This window comes from Macrobrachium nipponense, chromosome 1 (assembly GCF_015104395.2).
Source record: "Macrobrachium nipponense isolate FS-2020 chromosome 1, ASM1510439v2, whole genome shotgun sequence".
NCBI lineage: Eukaryota > Metazoa > Arthropoda > Malacostraca > Decapoda > Palaemonidae > Macrobrachium > Macrobrachium nipponense.
In genome coordinates this window covers 217,884,402-217,896,334 of record NC_087200.1, presented here as the reverse complement: position 1 = coordinate 217,896,334, position 11,933 = coordinate 217,884,402, and the positions used below count along the sequence as shown (strand labels likewise).

At 39.0% G+C, this 11,933-nt stretch overlaps 1 non-coding gene across 1 annotated transcript; it reads left to right on the top strand.

The window, feature by feature from the left end:
* The first annotated feature begins 11,631 nt into the window (after window positions 1-11,631).
* Trnas-gcu (transfer RNA serine (anticodon GCU)) lies at window positions 11,632-11,713 on the top strand. The gene has a single exon. It is a non-coding gene; the product is annotated as a tRNA-Ser (tRNA).
* Window positions 11,714-11,933: the final 220 nt, after the last annotated feature.

The window sequence follows — 11,933 nt, the reverse complement described above, 5'->3', positions numbered from 1 at the left end:
AACACCCCCCAAACAGAGCAGAGGCTGGCAGACCAAGTAAGGACATAAAGAAAAAGAACTGGCTCTCCCCAACAGAAAGAGAAGAACTGGAAAGGGAAATGTCACACGACAACGAATTACACGAAGACGAACTGAGAGACGATGCCACAGAAGACGACAGGGAGGATGAAGTTTCAAACAATGACACACGAAGAAAACACCGACGAAGTAACAGAGAGGACGGAATGGGGTAGAAAAGATTAGACAATGGATGGAGCCAGATACAGAGAGAACAAAGATCCCCTCCATGAAAAGCCTACAACACCAAGAAATTAAGGGAGAAAACAAGTGAGGTCAATGAAATAATGGGCCTAATACACACCACCAGTATCACAGAAACAAATAACTTGACATATGCAGGAGCAAGATTAGTAGCAGAACTGATGGGGATTCGAACACCAACACCACCGTCACAACCAACCCAACAGAAACCAAAACAGCAACCTCCTTGGAAAAGGCGCCTGGAAAAGCAAAACATGGTGATGAGATCTGACTTGAGTAAACTGAAAGAGATGGCAGAAAAAAAGGCTAAGAAGCAAGAAAACCAGGGAGGAACTCAACGAGAAATACAAAGTACAAGAGAGGGGACTAAACAACACAATAGAAGATGTAAAACAGAGGCTTAAGGCCAAAGCACACAAGATCCAACGGTACATGAACAGGAATAAGGGATACCAACAGAACAAACTATCGGAACCAACCAGAAAAGACTATACAGCCAACTAAGAGGGGAAGACAACCACCAGAAATTCCTGGAAGCCGAACCAAGTAAGAGACTCTGGGAAAACATATGGAGCAATCCGGTATCACACAACAAACATGCAACATGGCTCCAGGAAGTCAAGGAAGAAGAAACAGGGAGAATAAAACAAAGATTCACGGAGATCACGACAGAACACAGTCAGACACCAACTAAAGAAAAATACCAAACTGGAAAACCCCAGGTCCCGATGAAAGTCCATGGATACTGGCTCAAAAACTTCAAGGCCCTACACCCACGAATAGCAGAACAACTCCAGCATTGTATCTCAAATCACCAAGCACCCAAATGGATGACCACAGGAAGAACATCCTTAGTACAAAAAGAGAAGAGTAAGGGAAATATAGCCAGTAACTACAGGCCTATCACCTGCCTACCAATAATGTGGAAGTTACTAACAGGTATCATCAGTGGAAAGGCTATACAACTACCTAGAGGAGACAAACACCATCCCTATCCCCTCCAACAGAAAGGCTGCAGAAGGAAGTGTAGGGGCACAAAAGACCAGCTCCTGATAGACAAAATGGTAATGAAGAACAGTAGGAGAAGGAAAACCAACCTAAGCATGGCATGGATAGACTATAAGAAAGCCTTCGACATGATACCACACATGGCTAATAGAATGCCTGAAAATATATGGGGCAGAGGAAAATACCATCAGCTCTTCCTCAAAAATACAATGTGCAACTGGAATACCAATACTTACAAGCTCTGGAATAAGACTAGCAGAGGTTAAATATCAGGAGAGGGATCTTCCCAGGGCGGACTCACTGTCCCCACTACTCTTCGTAGTAGCCATGATTCCCATGACAAAAGTACTACAGAAGATGGATGCCGGGTACCAACTCAAGAAAAGAGGCAACAAAATCAACCATCTGATGTTCATGGACGACATCAAGCTGTATGGTAAGAGCATCAAGGAAATAGATACCCTAATCCAGACTGTAAGGATTGTATCTGGGGACATCAGAATGGAGTTTGGAATAGAAAAATGCGCCTTAGTCAACATACAAAAAGGCAAAGTAACGAGAACTGAAGGGATAAAGCTACCAGATGGGAGCAACATCAAACACATAGATGAGACAGGATACAAATACCTGGGAATAATGGAAGGAGGAGATATAAAACACCAAGAGATGAAGGACACGATCAGGAAAGAATATATGCAGAGACTCAAGGCGATACTCAAGTCAAAACTCAAGCGCCGGAAATATGATAAAAGCCATAAACACATGGGCAGTGCCAGTAATCAGATACAGCGCAGGAATAGTGGAATGGACGAAGGCAGAACTCCGCAGCATAGATCAGAAAACCAGGAAACAAATGACAATACACAAGGCACTACACCCAAGAGCAAATACGGACAGACTATACATAACACGAAAGGAAGGAGGGAGAGGACTACTAAGTATAGAGGACTGCGTCAACATTGAAAACAGAGCACTGGGGCAATATCTGAAAACCAGTGAAGACGAGTGGCTAAAGAGTGCATGGGAAGAAGGACTAATAAAAGTAGACGAAGACCCAGAAATATACAGAGACAGGAGAAAGACAGAAAGAACAGAGGACTGGCACAACAAGCCAATGCACGGACAATACATGAGACAGACTAAAGAACTAGCCAGCGATGACAATTGGCAATGGCTACAGAGGTTGGGGAGAGCTAAAGAAGGAAACTGAAGGAATGATAACAGCGGCACAAGATCAGGCCCTAAGAACCAGATATGTTCAAAGTACGATAGACGGAAATCACAAATCTCTCCCATATGTAGGAAGTGCAATACGAAAAATGAAACCATAAACCACATAGCAAGTGAATGCCGGGCAAAACTTGCACAGAACCAGTACAAAAAGAGGCATGATTCAGTGGCAAAAGCCCTCCACTGGAGCCTGTGCAAGAAACATCAGCTACCTTGCAGTAATAAGTGGTACGAGCACCAACCTGAGGGAGTGATAGAAAACGATCAGGCAAAGATCCTCTGGGACTATGGTATCAGAACGATAGGGTGATACGTGCAAATAGACCAGACGTGACGTTGATTGACAAAGTCAAGAAGAAAGTATCACTCATTGATGTCGCAATACCATGGACACCAGAGTTGAAAAAATGGATAAGTATCAAGATCTGAAAATAGAAATAAGAAGGATATGGGATATGCCAGTGGAAATCGTACCCATAATCATAGGAGCACTAGGCACGATCCCAAGATCCCTGAAAAGGAATCTAGAAAAACTAGAGGCTGAAGTAGCTCCAGGTCTCATGCAGAAGAGTGTGATCCTAGAAACGGCACACATAGTAAGAAAAGTGATGGACTCCTAAGGAGGCAGGAGGCAACCCGGAACCCCACACTATAAATACCACCCAGTCGAATTGGAGGACTGTGATAGAGCAAAAAAAAAAAAAAAAAAAAAAAAAAAAAAAAAAAACAAAAAAAAAAAAAAAAAAAAAAAAAAAAAAAAAAAAAAAAAAATAATAATAATAATAATCTATTTGTCTCCTTTGCCGAGTATAGTTAATTTTTCCTATTGATTTAAGATTAGTTTACATAAATACATTTCTTTCTAGGATTTTTTTTCTTAACAAGTAACAATATAGTCCAAACAAAATTTTTTTTTTAAGTTACAATAATATACAGTATAAAACTCAATACACACTCCTACTATCTAGTCCTTTAGTAAAAAATATTTAAATAAATTAAAAGCAAAGTTCTTCCAGCAAAGAAATCGTCCCTAAAACAAGAGAAAGCGAGAGAGAAATCTCAGGTACAATTCGGGGCTGAAATGACCTTGGAAGCGAAAAGACCTGGAATGTAATAACATAAGACACTGCAATTGGTTTCTTTGTTGACCTCTCTCTCTCTCTCTCTCTCTCTCTCTCTCTCTCTCTCTCTCTCTCTCTCTCTCTCAGGTCTCTAGAACGTTTGACGGAGGGCTGGAGGAGACAGAGAGAGAGAGAGAGAGAGAGAGAGAGAGAGAGAGAGAGAGAGAGATGTGGGGGTGGGGGGGGGTGGGAATGGGGAACACTCGAAAGAACGAAATCAAAGGTGTAATTCAGCAGGCAAAGAAAAAACTTAAAACTTTTAGCAATTGTTTTGCGAGAGAGAGAGAGAGAGAGAGAGAGAGAGAGAGAGAGAGAGAGAGAGTAGGGTAGACATGGAGAAAGAATAGCCGACTATGCAATTTTAGAAGAGTGCTTCAGTACACGAAGAGTGGACTATATAATTAACAATATTTAAATAAGGGTACTTTACACATTGTACATAACTATGCTATTAGCAGATCGGAGAAACTTCTATATAAATCACTTTTCGACACATATTGAAGGAAGAAACTAATATTAAGTGAGTTTTGGTATACATTACGATAGTGTACATAGTACAGATTTGTGAATACATTATGGAAAGCATAGACATGTAGATATAGATTAATAGAAGCAAGATTGTGAAGATAAAAAAAAAATTAATAACGACACCGAATTACTCAAACAAAGGTCGCCAAAAATGAAGAGATACGACATTTAAGAGGAAACAAAATTTTTGTGATTCAGAATCACAAGGAAACTATTAATAGTTACTGCCTAACTAGTACTAGTGTCTCTGGCTCAACAAAATGAACGATGTAGGCCTTACAAAAATAAACAAGGACAATCAATATGATGTGATGTTAAAAGTAATTGGTTGTGCTAGTGAATTCTAAGAGTAATGTTATTCTACTTGAAGAAAGTAAAACTAAGAGAATTTAAACTCAGAGAATAATAGTAATAATTACAATGCATGATTTCAGGGTATGAATAAAAGTGGATCTGAAATTGAAATATCGTTAGGAATAAGTCTTCATCTGAATATGTTGAATAAGAAACTATGAACACTTTTTTAATTTATCATTTAACGTTACAAAATACGTAACCAATCGTTGTATGTTGTATGAAGATCAACTTCTTACCATTTTGTATTTCTATTGTATATTTCTTTTCCCTGTGTGTCGTAAATATTAATATATTTTTTATGAATCATCCTTAGAATATTCGTAACACGTTTAAGGAGGACTCAATGAACGCAAATATAGCAATAAGATCCACTGGCTATTCCCATGAGTAAACGCTCTGTTACTCAAGCAAGCAAACAAGCAGACATCCGTAAAGGGAGCAGAATCTCAAATGAACTGCAATTTTTATCTGTAAAGGCATAACACCATCCCATAGTTTGCATATCAAACGAACTCCAGCATCCTGGGAACAGATTCCGTGGGATATGCATACAAACACGAGCGAATATGTCACGGGCTGTTCCCTCACCAGCACATTAAGATACGAGAATAAGAATACTATTTGTATATGTACCCTTTTGTCAGTCTTCTTGCCTGGAGACACGGGTCGGAGAATGGTACTGTGTCATAGTTGACACGGTGGGTATGAAGACTAATGACCTTTACGCTGCCTGGGAATTAGGGTAGGCCTGTCCTACCTGCTATTACATGATATTCCTTGTGTGTATGGGTCTTACTACTGATGAGCCAGGTGATGTCTTCCCACTGGGAGGCAATTGGAGTGCTGATTCCATTTTATAGGGGTATTGAAGAAAAAATTCCTGGTATTCAGCTTGTTTCTTTATTACTCATTACATCATGCCAAATTTCTCCCAGGCCTAGTCTCCTGGACTTGATTAATTTACCTAGTCTTCAGAACTCCTGGACTAGATCTCTGGACTAGATCCCCTGGACTAGATCCCTTGATTAGATCCCTGGAAATATTCATTTTATATTTGAATTTTTGATTTCGCCAGAAAAACAATACAAGTGCATAGTTTAAAATTACAACAACAAAAATAACTCTTTATATTGAGACTTAAAAAAAAATATAACAACTACAGATTATGGGAATTGCTTTTCCTTCATAATAAGGTAAGTATCAAACGTGGAGCAACCCTGGAATCAATTGATTTACAATAAGGTGTAAATAATTTGATACCCTACTCCACACAGTACTAAATGTTTGTAGACAATACATCAATGGATAAGGCTACCTGAAAGATTTCTGAGAAAAACTAAAAACTAAAATGAGGTAAAATTAGGCTAAGGTGCCTTTTAACAGGATATAGTCTAGCCTAGGCTTCTTCAGAAATCGTTAAGGATAGCCTATGCAAAATTTACATGGCTGATTTTTGACTAGGTTACAATAGGCCACAAAGTTAGGTTAGTTCCAATGAGGTACAGGCTAAGTTCTATGTAGTTAGTTTTCCATGAATTTATATGCATATAGCCCAACTATATTTATAAAAACATAGTCATAATTCCTCATTCAAAAAGATTAGTCTAGGGTAGGCCTTCTTAAATTACTGTTATAGCTAGTCTAAGATCATGGTCGGCAGTGGAAATTTCCATGAGTGAGGTAGGGGTAAACCCATGCCCTGTAGGACGGCCATGTTGTGGTACCCTTTGGGCACTGGTATTTGCAAAAAACTGTATACAACAAAAACTCTTATGACTATTTTTTGTTAACGTTTTACAACCCTGTCAAACGCCAAGTTACAACTCAAAACTAACACAGCATAATTTCATGACAATTAATGAACGTGAAGTATCTTTCACGACAATGAAAATTTTCCTCGTTAAGGCATTGCAACATGTCTGACTGGGCAGGCAACTCTGCACTTGAATTCTCATCTGCTACTGTTCTTTCATGATAATGATCTGTTCTAACTAATGAACTAATGGTAATATTACAACTTTAAAAGCTTTCCTTGCAAGGGATGGATAATCATTTGTATTAATAATTTGGTAAAATCGCCAAATTGAAGGCTGGACCCCGTTGCGTCCTTTTTCACACGAGAGCATTCGTGATTCTTACATGTGTTGTTAGTGTTACCAACAAAATGCAGACGAAAGATTCAGGGCAGCGCTCCCATACTCAGAGCGAAAGAAAAATAAAACAAGGGACTGGCTACACTGCCACGCACGTCCACAACAGAAACGAAAACATTTCACAGTTCCAATTCACTTTTACAACAGCGGTGTAAAGATATTAGAGGAGGATGATGAATCAGTTCCTAAATAAATCACTAATGATTAAAGGAATATTTTTCCCATTACAAATATTCGCCAAGAGTTGCACTTGAAATATCTTGGGAGATATTTTTATGTTGCAACGAGAGAGAAAGGTTTTTGGTTCTTAAGTTGAAGAGGGGCGGTAAGGGATAAAAGGAAGAGTATTGGCGTAATGTAATCATATATATATATATATATATATATATATTATATATATATATATATATATATATATATATATATATATATATATATATATATATGATGATGATGACTAAGTTACTCAAGCAGTCTAACATTCGGAAATAAATACAAAATCTACCCGCACATACCGAGGCGAAAATATAAAATAAGTGGCTCTAAAATTGTATCTTCTACATGACCTAGACGGAACGATGATTATTCCTTCGAAATCACTCAAGGAGAAGAGCGTCAACGAAAGAAGAATTCCTATTTCTTTTGGCAACTCCAACTTTAAAAAAAAAAAAAAAAAAATTTAAAAAAAAAAAAAAAAAAATATGAACCGTTCTGGGAACTTTTTTCAAATAGGGACCAGCCTCCTTTGCTATGCCAAATCATTCGCATGAAATGGGACGGTTTTCGAGTTCGGCGTTGCAACAAAAATTGATGGTTCCTGAAGGTACCTGGCTTGTTACCCAACGACATCTATTATTATTATTATTATTTATATTTTTTTTTTTTTTTTTTTTTTTTTTTGCTCTATCACAGTCTCCAATTCGACTGGGTGGTATTTATAGTGTTGGGGTTCCGGGTTGCATCCTGCCCTCCTTAGGAGTCCCATCACTTTTCTCACTATGTGTGCCGTTTCTAGGATCACACTCTCTGCATGAGGCCCGGAGCTACTTCAGCCTCTAGTTTTTTCTAGATTCCTTTTCAGGGATCTTGGGGATCGTGCCTAAGTGCTCCTATGCTTATGGGTACGATTTCCACTGGCATATCCCATATTCCCCCCCTTCTTATTTCTATTTTCAGATCTTGATACTTATCCATTTTTTATCTCTCCTCTTCAACTCTGGTGTCCATGATATTGCGACATCAATGAGTGATACTTTCTTCTTGACTTTGTCAATCAACGTCACGTCTGTCTGTTTTTTGGCACTATCACCCTATCCGTTCTGATACCATAGTCCCCAGAGGATCTTTTGCCTGATCGTTTTCTATCACTCCCTCAGGTTGGTGCTCGTACCACTTATTACTGCAAGGTAGCTGATGTTTCTTGCACAGGCTCCAGTGGGCAGGGCTTTGCCACTGAATCATGCCCTCTTTTTGTACTGGTTCTGTGCAAGTGCCGGGCATTTCGCCTTGCTATGTGGTTTTATGGGTCTCCATTTTTTTTGTTTTTCGTATTGCACTTCCTACATATGGGAGAGATGTTATTTCCATCTATCGTTCTTTAAACATATCTGGTTCTTAGGGCCTGATCTTGTGCCGCTGTTATCATTCCTTCAGTTTCCTTCTTTAGCTCTCCCCTCTGTAGCCATTGTCATGTGTCATCGCTGGCTAGTTCTTTAGTCTGTTTCTCATGTATTGTCCGTGCATTGGTTTGTTTGTGCCAGTCCTCTGTTCTGTTTGTCATTCTCTGTCTCTGTATATTTCTGGGTCTTCGTCTACTTTTATTAGTCCTTCTTCCCATGCACTCTTTAGCCACTCGTCTTCACTGGTTTTTCAGATATTGCCCAGTGCTCGGTGTTTTCGGTGTTGATGCAGTCCTCTATACTTAGTAGTCCTCTCCTCCTTCCTTTCGTGTTATGTATAGTCTGTCAGTATTTGCTCTTGGGTGTAGTGCTTTGTGTATTGTCATATGTTTCCTGGTTTTCTGATCTATGCTGCGGAGTTCTGCCTTCGTCCATTCCACCCCTATTCCTGCGCTGTATCTGATTACTGCACTGCCCATGTGTTTATGGCTTTTATCATAATTCCGGCGTTGAGTTTTGACTTGAGTATCGCCTTGAGTCTCTGCATATATTCTTTCCTGATCGTGTCCTTCAATCTCTTGGTGTTTTTATATCCCCTCCTTCCATTATTCCCAGGTATTTGTATCCTGTCTCATCTATGTTTTTTTTTTTTTTTTTTTTTGATGTTGCTCTCATCTGTAGCTTTAATCCCTTCAGTTCTCGTAACTTTGCCTTTTTGTATGTTGACTAAGGCGCATTTTTCTATTTTCTATTAATGTTTTTTATTATTATTATTGTTTTTATTATTATTATTATTTATTTATTTTATTTTTTTTTTTTTTTTTTTGCTCTATCACAGTCCTCCAATTCGAACTGGGTGGTATTTATAGTGTGGGGTTCCGGGTTGCATCTTGCCCGTCCTTAGGAGTCCATCACTTTTCTTACTAGTGTGCCGTTTCTAGGATCACACTCTTCTGCATGAGTCCTGGAGCTACTTCAGCCTCTAGTTTTTCTAGATTCCTTTTCAGGGATCTTGGGATCGTGCCTAGTGCTCCTATGATTATGGGTACGATTTCCACTGGCATATCCCATATACTTTCTTATTTCTATTTTCAGATCTTGATACTTATCCATTTTTTCCCTCTCTTTCTCTTCAACTCTGGTGTCCCATGGTATTGCGACATCAATGAGTGATACTTTCTTCTTGACTTTGTCAATCAACGTCACGTCTGGTCTGTTTGCACGTATCACCCTATCCGTTCTGATACCATAGTCCCAGAGGATCTTTGCCTGATCGTTTTCTATCACTCCCTCAGGTTGGTGCTCGTACCACTTATTACTGCAAGGTAGCTGATGTTTCTTGCACAGGCTCCAGTGGAGGGCTTTTTGCTATGAATCATGCCTCTTTTTGTACTGGTTCTGTGCAAGTGCCGGGCATTCACTTGCTATGTGGTTTATGGTTTCATTTTTCGTATTGCACTGTTCCTACATATGGGAGGGAGGATGTTATTTCCGTCCTATCGTTCTTTGAACATATTCTGGTTCTTAGGGCCGGGATCTTGTGGCCGCTGTTATCATTCCTTCAGTTTCCTTCTTTAAGCTCTCCCCCCTGTAGCCATTGCCAATTGTCATCGCTGGCTAGTTCTTTAGTCTGTCTCATGTATTGTCCGTGCATTGGTTTGTTGTGCCAGTCCTCTGTTCTGTCTGTCTTTCTCCTGTCTCTGTATATTTCTGGGTCTTCGTCTACTTTTTATTAGTCCTTCTTCCCATGCACTTTTTAGCCACTCGTCCTCACTGGTTTTCAGATATTGCCCCAGTGCTTCTTATTTTCGATGTTGACGCAGTCTTCTATACTTAGTAGTATCCTCTCCCTCCTTCCTTTCGTGTTATGTATAGTCTGTCCGTATTTGCTCTTTGGTGTAGTGCTTTGTGTATTGTCAATATGTTTCCTGGTTTTCTGATCTATGCTGCGAAGTTCTGCCTTCGTCCATTCCACTATTCCTGCACTGTATCTGATTACTGGCACTGCCCATGTGTTTATGGCTTTTTATCATATTTCCGCCATTGAGTTTTGACTTGAGTATCGCCTTTGAGTCTCTGGATATATTCTTTCCTGATCGTCTCCTTCATCTCTTGGTGTTTTATATCCATTATTAATTATTATTATTATTATTATTATTATTATTATTATTATTATTATTATTATTATTATTATTATTATTATTATTATTATTATTATTATTATTCAGATGATGATCCCTATTCCTATGGAACAAGCCCACCACAGGACCAAAAGATACGGTGTTCATTAAAAAGAGGTAACTGGAGGTAACGGCAAATATCAAAATATGAGATCAAAATTAGTAAAAAAAATAATTTTGATTATTAAAGGACAATAAATGCGTCAGGGTAGTCATGCATTGCAATCTCGCTTGAACTTCTGAAGTTAGATGAGGAGATCCTCAATTTACAGTTTTCATTGTTCAGTATTTCCTACATTTGTGAATGTTAAAAGGCTGCTCATTTCCTCCGAATCATATTTGTATATTGCTCAACATATGTAATAATTACACATACATATATTTTACATATATGAAAATAATCCCGTGACCCAAGGGGTCACTGGCGAGATAGGAGTGTAATATGTCTTCATAAACAGGACGCAAGCTAGACACTGTCATGTTATGTGTTTGCGATGCCCTGGTTTGCATTTACCTGTGTAATCATTATAATTGTCTTCAAAACAGGTCACAGCGCCCTTCCTATGAGAAAGCTGATGACCTATACACCTGCAGAGGTTACACGTGACTTCCTAGTCACATGTTCGTCTGTCTGTAATGTTATGTATGCTGAGATAAGCTTTGTTCTACTAACTTTCTGAAAGACTTTGTAACTTTAGCTCTCTACTTCTCTTCATCGAGACAGGTTCTCTGAACCCAATTCTTCCTCTACTCCATAGATGTAGTTCTTAATAAATTGTTAAGTTTTTGTTAACCAAACCCAGAGTTGTTTGAGTCTTCGCCTCTATACTCAAGGAAGATACTAATAGGAACTTAGAAAATCTCTCTGCATCGATGTCACTCCGACGAGCATGGGAAGTAGACAACAGATACTTGCATATGACAGTCGCAGGGAATAACATCAAACGGGAACGCCCTCCTATACATAGGCGTGACCCGTATACATAGAGAGAATTTCCTTCATGTCTACCTAATTAATCAGGACTGATTTGTGAACGGTTTATGAAAATTTACAGTTCACAGATTAATCTAGTGATCACCCACAGGGGAACACCCCTCTAAAGAGTCCTTAAACATGTCACTGTTTCCTTATCTTATATCTTATATCTCTTGATATCTCTCGTAATCTCTCCACGACGAGGTGGGCCGAGTGGTTAAGGCGTTGGACTGCTAATCCAATAGGGTCTCCCTGCGTGGGTTCGAATCCATCCTCGTCGAAGGACACCTTTTCTGAATAAATATCGTTTCGATCCCCAAATCATTGCTTAGATAAAATGATGTGTTTGTCTTCCCTAGATAAAACCTGCAAGTCTCTGTTGACTTGAGAAAGTAATTAAGCACCTCTTTGTTAATAGACTGCCGTGGGTTGTAGTTCGGCCAGAAGGAGAGAGAAAGAGAGACAGATAAATTTATAAATAGACGTAAGCTATCGGAACA